The sequence below is a fragment of the Haliaeetus albicilla genome, chromosome 6, assembly GCF_947461875.1.
Source record: "Haliaeetus albicilla chromosome 6, bHalAlb1.1, whole genome shotgun sequence".
NCBI lineage: Eukaryota > Metazoa > Chordata > Aves > Accipitriformes > Accipitridae > Haliaeetus > Haliaeetus albicilla.
Genome location: NC_091488.1, coordinates 27,345,937 through 27,360,097, shown reverse-complemented (window position 1 = coordinate 27,360,097; position 14,161 = coordinate 27,345,937). Strand labels below are relative to the sequence as shown.

The 14,161-nt window shown below is 36.8% G+C and overlaps 1 protein-coding gene across 1 annotated transcript in view; it reads left to right on the top strand.

The window, feature by feature from the left end:
- ROBO1 (roundabout guidance receptor 1) overlaps positions 1–14,161 on the top strand; it is a 659,452-nt gene that overhangs the window by 39,838 nt on the left and 605,453 nt on the right. The window lies entirely within an intron of this gene.

The following is a 14,161-nucleotide window of genomic DNA, read 5'->3' as shown; positions in this document are numbered from 1 at the left end:
TAACTGAGTTGGATTTTTATGTTTAATCCTTCATCCATTTGTTAAAATTTTTGATGAATTTTGTTCTTTTACACAGAATTATCTTTGCTACTGATTCCTAATGTAATTATCTTCCAGGCTTTATTAATCAAGTTTAAAGTACTTTCATATATTCATGCATAATTTCTGCATGTTAATTTAACTTCATTACTGGAATTTATTTAATGTCCTTAAATATCCTTAAATATATAAATGTGTGTCCTGGTTAATAGACTGATCTGATTCTCAAATTTTAAGTACGCTTTTATTTGTATAAGGCTTAGCTGTAATGACCAGAGAGCCACTTTTGGCAATGTTTTGCATTATAACTGCAGTGTGTACACTTCCTTCATAAGACAGGTCTACTGAAACCTGTACTTCTGAAAGTTTCCAAAGTAACAGCAGATAGAGGCTGCTCACTTTTTACTGTGAACATTGATTGCATCAGAATCTATCTCAGCGGTGATATTAGTGAGAAATCATTGAAGAGCAGATCAAATAGAAGCTGGCATTTGGAAACAAAAATACATTAAAGGATAGAGAATACATTATTTATGCATATGTTTTTTTTCACAAGCAAAAGGATTTGTTATTGAACTCTCTGACTGTCTTCATTTCCCCCTTGTTTGTTTTATAATCATTTTGTTGTTCTTTTCAGTTGGAATGTAAAGGTTTTCAGGCACAGATAGCATAAGATACACATACGCTTGTATAGTATCTATCATAACAATTCTAATTAATGCCTGCGATGCCTGCCTTTAAACAAATAATTATAATCACACAAGGAAATGGATACACTTTACCAGTCTTAGGAAACAAGAGTATCCTGACAACTACTGCTGCTTCAAATACATGCTAATAGGCACTGATCCTTTCCCAATAAGCTAATTAATTATTAAACATTTTAATTATTAATTATTGCACAATATTAATTATTGCACAATATTAATTATTACAAATTCACGGTACCCATGGAATTGGTAACAACTGAAAATTTATTAACAAGTTTTGAGATAGTGTGCCTTGAAATATATTTTCATTTTTCATACTTTTTGTATTGAACATTTTCAGAACTTATTTTGAGAATATTTAAGCAATTTAATTGTCAGATTTTACCTCTGTTGCTTTTTATCATATAATATAGTCCTATTGTTTTCTATCTAACATATTCCTTCTAAATTTTCATTAGTCCCTTTTTCCTCTACCAATATACTTGGCCATGGTCCATATCCTTGCTGGTTCACACTGTCACAGATTAATGTGATAACTGTAGTTAATGAGTGATTAAAAACATCTTTCTAGAAACTGCAAATACACTTCTAAATTGTTCTTTCAATGCCCTTTAAACATTCATTTGTTAGATCCTGCATGTTTCATGTGCTTCAGTTAGAGAGAGAGATGAGAGACAAGGAGAGAGGTGGGCAAATTCCATCCTTAGGCTACATGTTTCATACCCAGAAATATGCCAGGAGGGAAACTGTTGACAGCCCAGTGCTCCATAGGTAAGGAAACCTAAGGGTATTTTGAAATTAAGCATAGAGCTCTGTGGATAGGGTTCTGGTAGATTTGAATATTCCCCATTTCACTAGTCATCTTCAAAAAGGCTCCTTATTTGAATGATTTCTTTTCCTAAGATGATTTAATGGGGAAGCTGTGCAGCATTATGGTAGACAACTACTGCTACTCTGATGAGAATATAGTAATTTAATAATTTTTTTTTTTGTGTTCTGTTTTCAAGCATTTTAATTCTAAATGCAAAGGGGAGGATTTGACCCGTATTATGTTTGTCCATTTATATATAAAATGCCAACGTAGAAAAGACATTTTGTTGTTGCTTATAGTTCTCTTGAATTATGACTATGTCTGGGTGAATGGTTCATCCCATCAAATCTGAACCTAGCTAATAAAACCAAGATCGTTTTTGTTCAGAAAATGCTAGTGCCTTGGTATGTATTAGATTCAGACTCAACTCTGCTGAACTGTTCACCTCTTCTTAATCATTAATCAATTTAGTGACAGCTTAAACATATAAGCAACTTTTTTATGACACTTGTATCATGCCTTTAATAGCAGAGATGAAATGTTTTAGTGTGATGCTTTCTGGAAAATGTGCTGTTCTGTATCTTCTATCTTCCTTTTATTTTATGCATTTAAGGATATATGGTCAACCCCGAGTAATAGGATGTTTAACTGTCAGTCCTCATAAGTCAACATTAAAGATGCTATATGTCCAGTTTACTGCTAGATAATTTGCTGATGGAAGAAAGCTGTTGTTGTTGGCTACATGGCCAGAAACTACCAGCAAACTGTATATAGCGAATAAAACCTAAAAACTTCGTTTTGTGTCAGTTTCTACTGGTTTATGGTGAGGACGTAAATGGATGATCAACTTTGCAGTTAAATATCCGCACTACTTTATTAATTGCTGGGAGGGGGGCAATATTGGGTATATGAACTTACATTTGGCTCCAATTGGTTGAAAAATATATGTAACTTTGCAGAGCTAAAATATGATGTTCCTTTTTAAAAAAGTTAGTCCTTTTGGTTGCTGCTAGAAATTTTCCACCCTTGGGTGTGCATGTGTGTATACCTGTGTGCATGAGAGGGAGAGAGAGTATGGTGGCAAGCACAGTCTTTAATGTAAGAACTCTTTCAAAGAGCAATAGAGATGTCAACCCCAAAGGAAAACATGCATGAGCAGGAACAATAGATACAGCTTTGGCTTTGTTAAGTTTGTATTGAACTTAATATTGCTTTTGTAACTGTAAGAAAAAACCAAAGAAACAGAAATAGGAAAAAATATGTTTTGTTACAGGGGAAGGAATAATTTATCATTATTTTTAATAAAGATTATGTGAACTCGATGATGTTTTGAATGTTAAAAAAAGGAGATCTCAATTTCCAACAGAGCATACACAGCATTCACTGTAGCAGTAGCTGGGAAATGCTGCAGCCTGGAGGGTCTCCCCATAACACATTAATTGTGTTAAAGTAATAACATTATCACTTCTAAGTTTTAAATAGAGGAAAACCCCCTTATCATTTAGATCTTTTTCTTTCGCCCAGGCTAAGTCAAGTAGACTCAAGGAAGTATTGTGTGTATATTGCAGAACTAAATTATGTTGCATATAGCAAGATAAGTATAACAGTTAAAATTAAAAATTACTAAAACCTCCTAGGTGCTTGTCAAGTAGTTTTATTGGTCTGTTCATTATATATGAAACACATAACACTGCAACAGAAACACTTTGTTTTCATTTGTTCAGAATAATCTGTACAATTAATTTTTGACTTAGTGTCAAAGTGAGTGACAATCCCAAATGCCCACCCATAAAATCTGTGTGCCAAACCATGTCATCAGCTACTTTTTCTGAAATACTCCTATAAAACCGATAGCTATTATTGAATAGCTATTACAATAGAAATGTGACGAAGGGTGATTAAAACAATCGGTAGTGCTCATTTAATGTTCTTGGTTGTATGGATATAGGCTGAATTTACTGCTTAGCTTTGAAGACAACTATTAATTTTCTAATGGTCTTTTCCAGTTTGCTCATTCCAAAAGTATCTGAGTGATTTAGAAATACCTTTGAACTTATGTTCACATGACTCCAGCAAGGTAAAAGGGATGTTGTTATCCTCATTTATAAATGAAGACCTGAAATGCAGAGAGGATTAGATCAGAAGTACCTACTTTGTATCTTCCACTAGGGACACCCTGGACCTAGTTTTTGTAGCTTTTGAAGCATTCAGAGCACAGATCTCACTGTCTTCAATTGCAGCCCTGAGTGCTGGGCAGTTTTGGCAGTCAGGTGTTACAGAGCTGTGTGTAGACCTGCGTATGAGCAATGGACAGAGATCACTAGCGAGAACTCAGCTTTAAATGACTTGGCTATCCCCACGTAAGACAGAGTTCCTATCCATTTCTTTTGGCAAGTTTAACCCCAGAACTGCTCTTTCTGTGCTCACCTGTGTACCTTATTCATGCTTTCTAACTCCTGTAACAAGGGAAACATACCTGACAGAAAACTGTTTCTTTGAGTTCGTAATGGTTCGGACTTATCTGTAAAGTGGACTCTGCACAAAATGATTCAGGATGCTGGGAACAACTTACTGCCACATGATGACTGTTGTACTAAAGTTATGTCTGGATCATGTGCTTGATTACAGGTGCAAAGACAAACTGTAAATTCCAGTATTTCCCTAGTTCTGAGGCTTAGCTGTGAGGCAGTATGAAGTGTGGTATTTATTTCTTTGTATTTTCTAAACTTTAAACCCAAGATTTTAGCAGGCTTTTAAAAAAAGGGGTAGTGTTGAATTTAAATCTGATTCCTTGATTATGAAGAGGTCAATCAAGAACTTGGCTAAGGAGGAAGCAGAAAATGTTATCTTTATATGCTTTTTTGTATGCTTTATATGCTTTATAAACTACAGAAAAGTTTAACGAGGGTACCTACATATCTTAATATGCTTTCATTTTAGACCTGATGATAATCTCAGTCACTAAAAAAATATACATCACTGTTTTTATAGAACTTTTAAAAACACTTGTTAACTAATTTTTCTTGTACATATTCATATATATGTAAAACATACCATTGCCTTTTGTGATAAAAAGGCTCATTCTTCATAGTGCATTCTTTGGAGTTACCTTTACCAGTACAAAAGGAGCTTTAAGTATTACATTTTATACTCTGTGTTGGCAAGGAAACAAAAAGTCCCTTTGCAATCTTCATACCTTGAGGATGTGCTCATTAGCAAGTCATAGACTTGGCATTATGCTTATCACATGGATGCTAAAAAACCCCCAAACCACACAGTCATTTCAGGAAATGAGAAGATTTGCTGTGCGTCCTTAGTACTTTTGAGGGATGGGAGTATGTTGTGCATGCTCATGTCCATTGCCATGCACATGCATGGTCCCAAAACTTCCTGTGTAAAAGTTATTGTTCGTAAAGTTGGAAGATTCACTTGTCTTGCCAGTGACTGATAAAATAACAACAAAACAAGCCAGGCTGGTTAGCATGTTACATGTTACTAAAGTTACATGTCAACCTTAGTTACTACTTAGGCACTATATTAAACTCTTGCTAACAGCACCTGCACTCATCTGTGGACAAATTCTTAAATGGAGTTTTAAGATCTTCTAAGGAAGGGAGGAGGTTTCTGTGTTTTGTTTTGGCTTGGGAAAACTATTGAGGGACAAACACTGATATGAAGTAGGGAAAAGGAACTGATAATTCAGGAAACGTGTGCAGACCTTCTGCTCCAGTAATACTTTATGGAATCATTGTTAGAATCAATATGGGCTGCCTGAGGGAACCCTATCTGACCTGAAGCATGGTTGCATCAGAGTTGATCTTTGATTTGTTTTTTGCTCTTCACTTGGGAACCGTAAGAAAAGTAGTTATTAATTTAAGTAATTAAAACTGAAAATATCATATACAGGCAACATTGTCTATCCAAAGTTTTAAAAAAATCATGAGATAGACTGAGAAAAATGCCATTTATTTTCCTTTTCAATGATTTGGGTTCTTTCTATTTAAGTGTCACATTTTTTTCAGTCTCGTCAGACAGGTTAGTAAATAAAGGTTGAGAGCTTAACAGAATCATGCAACTCCAGAACCTGAGGATTTAAAGCTAAAATGAAATGCTGTTCCTTATCAACTAACTTCCTAGCTTCATACCAATAGGTCAGTTTTCTTCTTGCTGTTCACTGAGATAGTGCTTGACTAGATCTTGTTCCATCACAAGAGATCCAGGTATTAGTGTTGCACAAAGCACCTGAGAAGCAAGAGTGAGTAGTGGAATCGGTCTCAGAGTAAAGATTACAATGATCTAGGCTAAATGCAGTCCTGACCAAGTCTCAGGAAAATGCTAACAAACGCATGCAAAATAACTGACTCTCATTTTTTGATCTAGTTTTATCAAATTAAAGGCCTAGAGAGCTATATGCATGAAGCTTTTTTAAACTCTCTTCACACAGATCAAACATTAACAAATGTTTTAGTGAAAGTTACAAACAATGTCAAAAAGCAGTTACTTTTTGAAGAATTCCTTCTCCAGATTGACTGAGTAATGTGTCTCCCATGACAGTAATTGATGTTTTGGAATAACGTTTAAATACTGTAAAAAGGAGCAGAGTTTGAGGAAAGCAAATCTTATCTACCACAGTGTGTTTTACTTGCAGAGCTGCATTTGCTATCCAGTGCTACAGAGTAGCTGTGAGAGCGTAACTTTAATTTTGTGTGTAGATTATTTTGGGCAAGAGAATTTATCTAATGTTTGTTCTACAGAAGAAGGAAAAAGTCCAGACTAGCATTAGTTTAAGAACCATACTTGATAAGTAACAGTCATAATTGGTTTGGGATTCATTTTAGCATGAAGACGACTATTCAGTCGTCATTGCCTAGCATCTAGAACATTAGTTTCTAAAACCTTCAGTAGAAAGAAATCTGTGATGCTGGGAAAAAAGGGAACATAAATGGAGAAAACAGAGTAAGTGGATAAAAAGGATTATTCTGTTACTTACAATCACACGTAGACTAATAACCATAAATTAAGCCATGGATTCTCTGCAAGTGGAGCCGTTTTATCAGCAGAATTCAGATTGGCATGGCTGGATGTGCTAAGAGAGGCAGAGTCTTGATTATGAGAGACATCTTTCTAGATAACCATGTCGATATTATGCTTTGGATTTTGAACAAAAGCAATGCTGAAAATGATTTTGCAGTATGACCAAATGTATGCATGTGTCTAATGTACTTCTATATGTATACTTGTAGACATAGGGTTATATAGTTTCTCTGCATATGTCCTATTCCAGGATCATTTATTCTAGAGGAGGTTGTGCGCTTGCTTTGTTATAAGGCCCAATATTCTGCCCCAGATGTTTTTTATCTTAGGAAATATTGTTTGCTGCTAGTGCTTTATGGTGGACAATACTCAGTGTTGTTGGAGTGGGCAAAATGTTCTTTGTTCATGCTTGCATGTGCTTTGGCTTGTTTTGTAGAACTAGCTCTTTCATCCATGGCATTTTCTAGTGGCGATGTAGATATTTGGTATAAGCAATAATAGTTGCTCAAAAATTTAAAGTTGAATCTGATCAACATTTTAATAATATGCCAATATTAGCCTTTTCCTTTCTAGCAATATATACCTTCCTTATATTAACTAGACTAGATAGAATTTGATTTAAAATAATTGCCATTTTCTGTTATTAATTGCTATTTTCTAATTAGAACCACTTTGGCTATTCTTTGGAAAACTTTGCACAATCCTTTGAATTTTTAAAATTATCTTTGTCTCAAAACCTAAAAACTTTGTGCTGAACCATTCCTAAAAAATCCCTTAAGTGAAAATTATTTAATTTACAAAAACTCATTCTTGTAAGCTGAATGGGACAGCGCTGAATTAAATAAGCAGCGTCAAAATTGTCTTTCTCTCTTTCAAGTTCATGTTCAAATACATCTCTAAACACTTGTGATTTTTTAGCTGGTTTATAAATTTTATATTTGTTAATTTGCAGAGGGATAGCAAGACAGCCATAGACAAGGATTTTTTTCTCAGCTGTCATGATCAGAAGCAGCCAAAGTAATACACATGAATTGCACATGTAGTCTGTTGCACTGTGATATTCCTTTCCTCTGAATTACCAAATAAGGGACTTGTTTTGTGTTGCATAGTTACTCATAGCCAATGCATTCCTTCTGTGTAGCGTACAAAAGAAGATAGGGACTGGAAAATTCAGTGAGTGTGTCCAGTGTGCTTATATCTAGCAAGTATGCAGATCCCCAAGCCAGAAACTCCTTAAATACCTTTACCTAAGATATTCTTATTTTCTGGATACTCCCTACTCTCCCTCCCTGTCTGCCCTGGGTCTCCAGATTAGGATCTTTTGGGGTCACACTGTGTGTATTATACACTGAGGACTTCTACAAAACCAGACTAATTTGTTAGATCTGTGAGCCTCACCTCCACGTGGGGCTTGAATAAGGCTGGGCAACACTGGGCGCAACCAGTTTGGTGTCTTAAGAGTTGTGTTGTCCTGTGGCTTTTGGCTCTGGCGCTTGATGCTGCAAGCTGATGTGACATGGCTTTCTGGCCAGCTGCTTTCCATGTTCTCTCTTGAGTCGAGTGAAAGTCCTTGGCAGAGGGGACTGCAGTGGGGCATGTACAGACTGTCCCTAGAAGAGTCAGCATCACACCATTGCCCCATCCTCTGAGCAGTGAGAAAGTGCAGAAATGCCATGGGAAGAGGACAACTGGGTGATTAAACCCTACTTCCACCCTTGGAAACTGAGGAGACAAAGAGAGTAACTACCCTACCTTAATGGCACTCTGTCCTGCCTTTGCTTTGTTCCTAGCTAGCACAAAGGGAATATGGATGCTTTGACCCAAATCAGAGTTGACTGCAATAGTCAAGGAGCTGCTTCTACTTCTCTTGAGATGAAATTACTTAAGGAAGCAGTTTTCTCTAATAATTTGTTTACCCATCTTCATCCTACACCATAAAACTATGGTTTTTGTTTAGCTTACTATTTATTGTACTCATCTGTTAGTATTAAAAAACAGAATACATTTTCATCTATCTTAATATTCATCTCTGGACAATATTGCGTGAAAAGGAGAAAATTTGGTTTTTGTTTTACCAGATATAATAATCCTGGCTATATGTGATATATATACATAAACCTCAGCAGTAATACTTTTTAATAGGTCTTTCACTAGCAATTAAAAAACAAAAAAACCTCCCCATCAAATAAATAAATAAAAATAAAACAAGCATAGGTGGCAGTAAAGCTTATTTCCACACTGGAGTATTTGATAATTTGTGGGATTTTTTTTTTTTTTTTCCCTTTATGAAGCCTGCAAGACAGGCAATTCCTTAGCGTATTGGAGTAGCATGCAGTACAGATGTAAGGGAAAGCTATGTGTCACTCAGTAAGGGATCCTATTGGTATGATTGACACATAAAGCAAATTTTTTTGCCATTCTGTTGTGTGCTTTCTTGTGGAGGGATATCTCAGAGACAAACCATTGGAGTAAACCCTTTCTGTTGTCAGTTGTTGAGATTTTTATTTTAATGAAAGTGATCTGTCTTGTGTGCAAATACTAGCCTTTGCTGTTTGATATGCACTGAAATTCAATCAGATGCTTAATTACATCTTAACATGAGTTCCAAACAGCTGGCTAATTCCCTTGTTTCTGATTAAAGAGATTACAAAAATAAAATTTAACATTGCATTTACATACAGCTCTAAAAGGAAACACTTGCCTATAAGTTTTAGTCATTTAGGAAATCGTGTCTGCTCAACGCTAGGGATCAAAGCTTTTAGCATGATGAATTGCAGAGTGACAAGAGATTAAAAAAAAAGAAGAAATAGCAAATGGAATTTGTCAAATGTTCTGCTTGTTGATTATGACAGAATTTAACTTGAAGGTGTGAGTCCATAGACGTATGCAGGAAGTATTTTGTTTCATACTCCTTCTTTGTGAAAACACTGAAATTAAGTTTGTTTGCTAAACCGTCACTTCCCATGAACTCAGAAGATTATTTTTCAGACAGGATTGTTCTGAGCATATGCACTAATTTGTTTAAAGTTGATTTATTAACTGTCACAAAATAAGGTAGAATTTAATTTGTTTTCTGTCTAGTTTAATCGCCGAGTGGTTTATTTTTCAATAATTTTAAATTCAATTTTTAATCAAAAGTATAGTTATTCTAATGTTAGAGAGTGCTTGACATTTACATATGTCTTCAGCAATGATAGTATAAAAATTGTCTACCACAAAACCAGATAAACTCTTTTTAGCTGTAATTCTTGTATCAATGTATGCACCAGAGGTGAAGTCAATCTGGATAACTGCTAAAAGGTAGTAGAAAATAGATTCCTGATGTTGTCATTTAGGCCTCATTGAGATTCATTTAAACACATTAAAAGAGCTATTGTTAGAGTATTCATATAAAAACCTTTCTTTAAGTAAGAAATGTGTTGATTATGTAGAAATAGGAAATCAAGGAAGTTACAGTGATAAGCAGCTAAATGAACTGTATGCTGACACTGAAGGTTGTGAAGAAGTACCTCCCTCTTTTGGCAATAATGACTGAGCATTTGGAGAGTTTCTCAGACTATTCACACTTGTAAAAAGATCAAATAGGACAAATTCAAGTCTGCTAAGAGAACTGGAGTATAAAATGAATGAAAGGCTGTGAAAAATATGCATGTTTTTCTTATTCAGGGGACTGGAGAGTGACAGATACTGCATCCTTATTTTACAGATGTCTGTGTTTGAACCAGGGGACTGCTGACCTCCAAACCACATACTTCAGCCTAGTCCATTAGTGAAAGGGAAGACCTGGCAGACCATGACATGACAAGTCTAAACAGAAAAGTCTGTGTGAAAAAGAAAAACTGTCCCTTCTTGATCTGTTGACATTTTACAAACACATTAATAAATGAGCATATTAAGAAGATCATAACTGACATTTTGTTTAGACTGCTGAGACTTTGAAGAGATCTCTTGCAACACTTACCAAATATATTGAATAGTCATGGGATGCAAGCTCTAAGTGTTGTATTGTATCCTGTTGTCCTGGTTTCAGCTGGGATAGAGTTAATTGTCTTCCTAGTAGCTGGTACAGTGCTGTGTTTTGAGTTCAGTATGCAAGAATGTTGATAACACACTGATGTTTTCAGTTGTTGCTAAGTAGTGTTTAGTCTAAAGTCAAGGATTTTTCAGCTTCTCATGCCCAGCCAGCGAGAAAGCTGGAGGGGCACAAGAAGTTGGCACAGGACACAGCCAGGACACCTGACCCAAACTGGCCAACAGGGTATTCCATACCATGGGATGTCACGTCTAGTATAGGAACTGGGGGGAGTTGGGGCAGGGGATCACCACTCGGTGACTAGCTGGGTGTCGATCGGTGGGTGGCGAGCAATTGCATTGCGCATCATTTGTACATTCCAATCCTTTCACTATTGCTGTTGTCATTTTATTAGTGTTATCATTATCATTATTAGTTTTTCTTTTCTGTTCTATTAAACTATTCTTATCTCAACCCACGAGTTTTGCTTCTTTTCCTGATTTTCTCCCCCATCCCACTGGGTGTGGGGGGGAGTGAGTGAGCGGCTGCGTGGTGCTTAGTTGCTGGCTGGGGTTAAACCACGACACCTATCAAAAACTGACTTACACACAGAAGATGAAAATTGAGATCAAACAACCAGATTTCACTGTCAACCCCCCATGTCCCTGCACCCCCCCAGTGAACAAACTGAACAGATACCTACTTCAGAGCTTCTGAATTATCCCATGCAAGAACAATGAACCGCATCAGGCTAAAGGGCCAGCTGTTTTTTTACTGGCCAGCACCTTAGAGAAGAAGAACTGTTATAAGATGGTATTTCCCCTCACATGCAGGTTTGGGAATTTCAGATGAAAGATTATACTGAATAATGGTGTTTAATAGTCCTTAAAGGCTTTTTCTTACTTTAAGTGATCTAACCACGTTGGACTGCATTAATGTCAAGAGTCCACTTCTCTCTGACCAGGTTATTTTTGATATTCCACACGTGAAGGGTTTGATGTTTAATATCAGATTTACTTACTTGACAATACCTGACGTGACATGGGATTTTGATTTCACATAGTGATGCAGCAGTGCATGAGATCAAAATATAAGTGCACTTAACAGCATGTAACAATTGCAATGCACAGCTGGATCCCAGTACTATGGCTGCGTGTCCCTAGCTGCTGGGAAGGAGTACATGGGTTCAAACCAGCTCAAGCCCTTTGCTCTCTTCTAAGTTCTGTTAGTTGTTTACTTTTTGTAGTCTGTGCTGGGCTGAGCCATGCATATTAACCTGCATCTCACCAGTCTGGCTAGCTCAGGAAGACAGCTGATGTAGCCTAAAGGCTACCCTTGGACCCCTCTGTGTTGAGGCAAGTTCAACTTTCATTGCATCAGGAGTGGACGGTCACTCCCCACATCCCATCACGAGCTTCATGAGCACAAAGCCTTTGCCTGTCTCCTCAGAGCCTTCTTCCACTGCAAGGCCTCATTGATCAGTCACAATTTCTACTTTAGATGTTCACAAGGTTTTCTGGCAATGAGGGCTTCAATTTAAGCATGCATTGTATGAAAAAGAATTCATTTTGGTTCGTTGTTAGGAAATAAATGTTGAAAGGCGTGAAAATAAAGAATGGCATGGAGAAGATTTTTTCAAAAGTAGTAGACAGCATCAAATAAAGTGGTCAAGCCTCAGATTCAAAACCACCTGAAGAGTCCTAGGCTATCTTATCTCTCCTCATACAAACTCTGCTGCCTGTCTCCCATCAAGTTTGTTGCTCTTTCCTGTATTATTTCTGTTTCTGCTATATACTACCTTTGATTGTACGTAGTATCCCAAATGTGGGCTCACCGTGGTTTTCTACTGTGGGATGATAATGTTAAGCACTGGACCCAGATGGAGCCCCAGCCACCTGCTGTATTTTGTTCCATTATCAGTGAGAACTGAGAGAGAAAAAACAAGAGGGGTCCCCAGCAAACTGTTCTGTGCAAAATCCCTCACTGGCTGATTCATGCAATGCTGTAACAACAGTAAACTGTCACTGTATGCATCTCATGATACCTTGCTCTGTTTTCTGATGCTTATGCGCATCACCTCATAGTCTAGCCAAGACCATAGGCTTTTGTCTTCATTTTACTTTAACACAATCTTTTCTCTTGCAGCTCAGACCATGTAGTACCCTAAAGCTCTAGTGCGCTAGAAATACTGAAGGAAGGGGAAAGTGGAAGCTTTATTGCCTTTATTGGTAAACAAACAAACAAGGTGGTACAGAAGCTTAATATACCCTGTCTGCCTAGTAATGAGAGAAACCTGCTCTAGGTAATAATGAATTTATATGTTTGTCATATCATCAATTAATTGTCTCCTTTCTAATCTAAAGAGATCATAGCTAGTTAATCTTTTCCTGGGCAAAACTTATTAAATACCATCTCAGTGATCAATGGAAAGAGTGTGTAAGCTAATTAAAGATTTATGCAACAGAACTGGTTTAGAATTACCAGAGAGAGACCAGGCTGACTGTGAGCTCTCAGTTCCGGCTCTGAGCCATGAAATGCTTCTTGAACTCTGCTGCTGGGCACCGAGGCATGTTCCTATGGGATTTCAGGATAGCGTGAACTCTCTAATTAAGTGAGAGTGGGAGGGAGATAGAAAATACACTCCAGAGACTGATGCAGGGTGTGCAGGCAATGTAGTGTCTGAAAATGCTGAGAAAGTTAACAGATCTGTTGGATTCTGCTCATCACTTGCATTAGCTTCTCTACTGATTTTGTAAGGTCCTACTATTTATTTCTTTCTGTCATATCATACACCTGCATTCACGCTACAGGAATGCAGTGATTCCTGGCTGAGCTCCAAATTTGCCTTGACTCATTCTGCTTGCTCTGCTCTTGTGACTTTGCTAAATTTTTCTCATTGCTTTTACCTCTTTAACTGATTTACTGTTTCCCCTTTCTCCCCCCACACACGTGCTATCTTAACTACTTTTTTGAAGGTGCAGCTTGTGCAAGATCTAAGAAAAGAAGAAAAGCCTTCTCTAGAAAGTATTTGGGAGGTTCAGTATCACACTCTTAAGCTTTGGTTCATTTTGGAATCTGTTGCAAGATGAAGACTGAGAAGTGTTATCTTTATAAAACAAGTGCAGCATTTTAGGCCAACGGTAAAAATTCAGTGAAAAGCATATCAGCTTAATGGAAGTGCAGTGTTTCATTAAAGTCATAGTGTTTTAATCTTGAATTGTTCTATTCCATATTAAAATGCTCATAAGCAGATTGTGAAACTTGAGGTCAAGTAGTGGTAGAGGTCAAGAATTAGTGGGATTCAGCTAGTAGCTGGACATCCCAATAGACCCAAGAACATTAGTTGTTCAAACTCTGAAAACAAAAGGGTTTTTTATATTTATATGACTTTTGGCTACCGTGATGAATCTTTAGTAGGAATGAAGAATAATTTTTGATCGTATTTGTGGTACGTTTCCTTGCAGTCTTCATTTAAAAATTTTATTTAACTGGTGCTCATTTGTAGTAAGAGTGTTAACTGCAGTAGGACTCCAAGGTCATTGTACAGAATTTGTC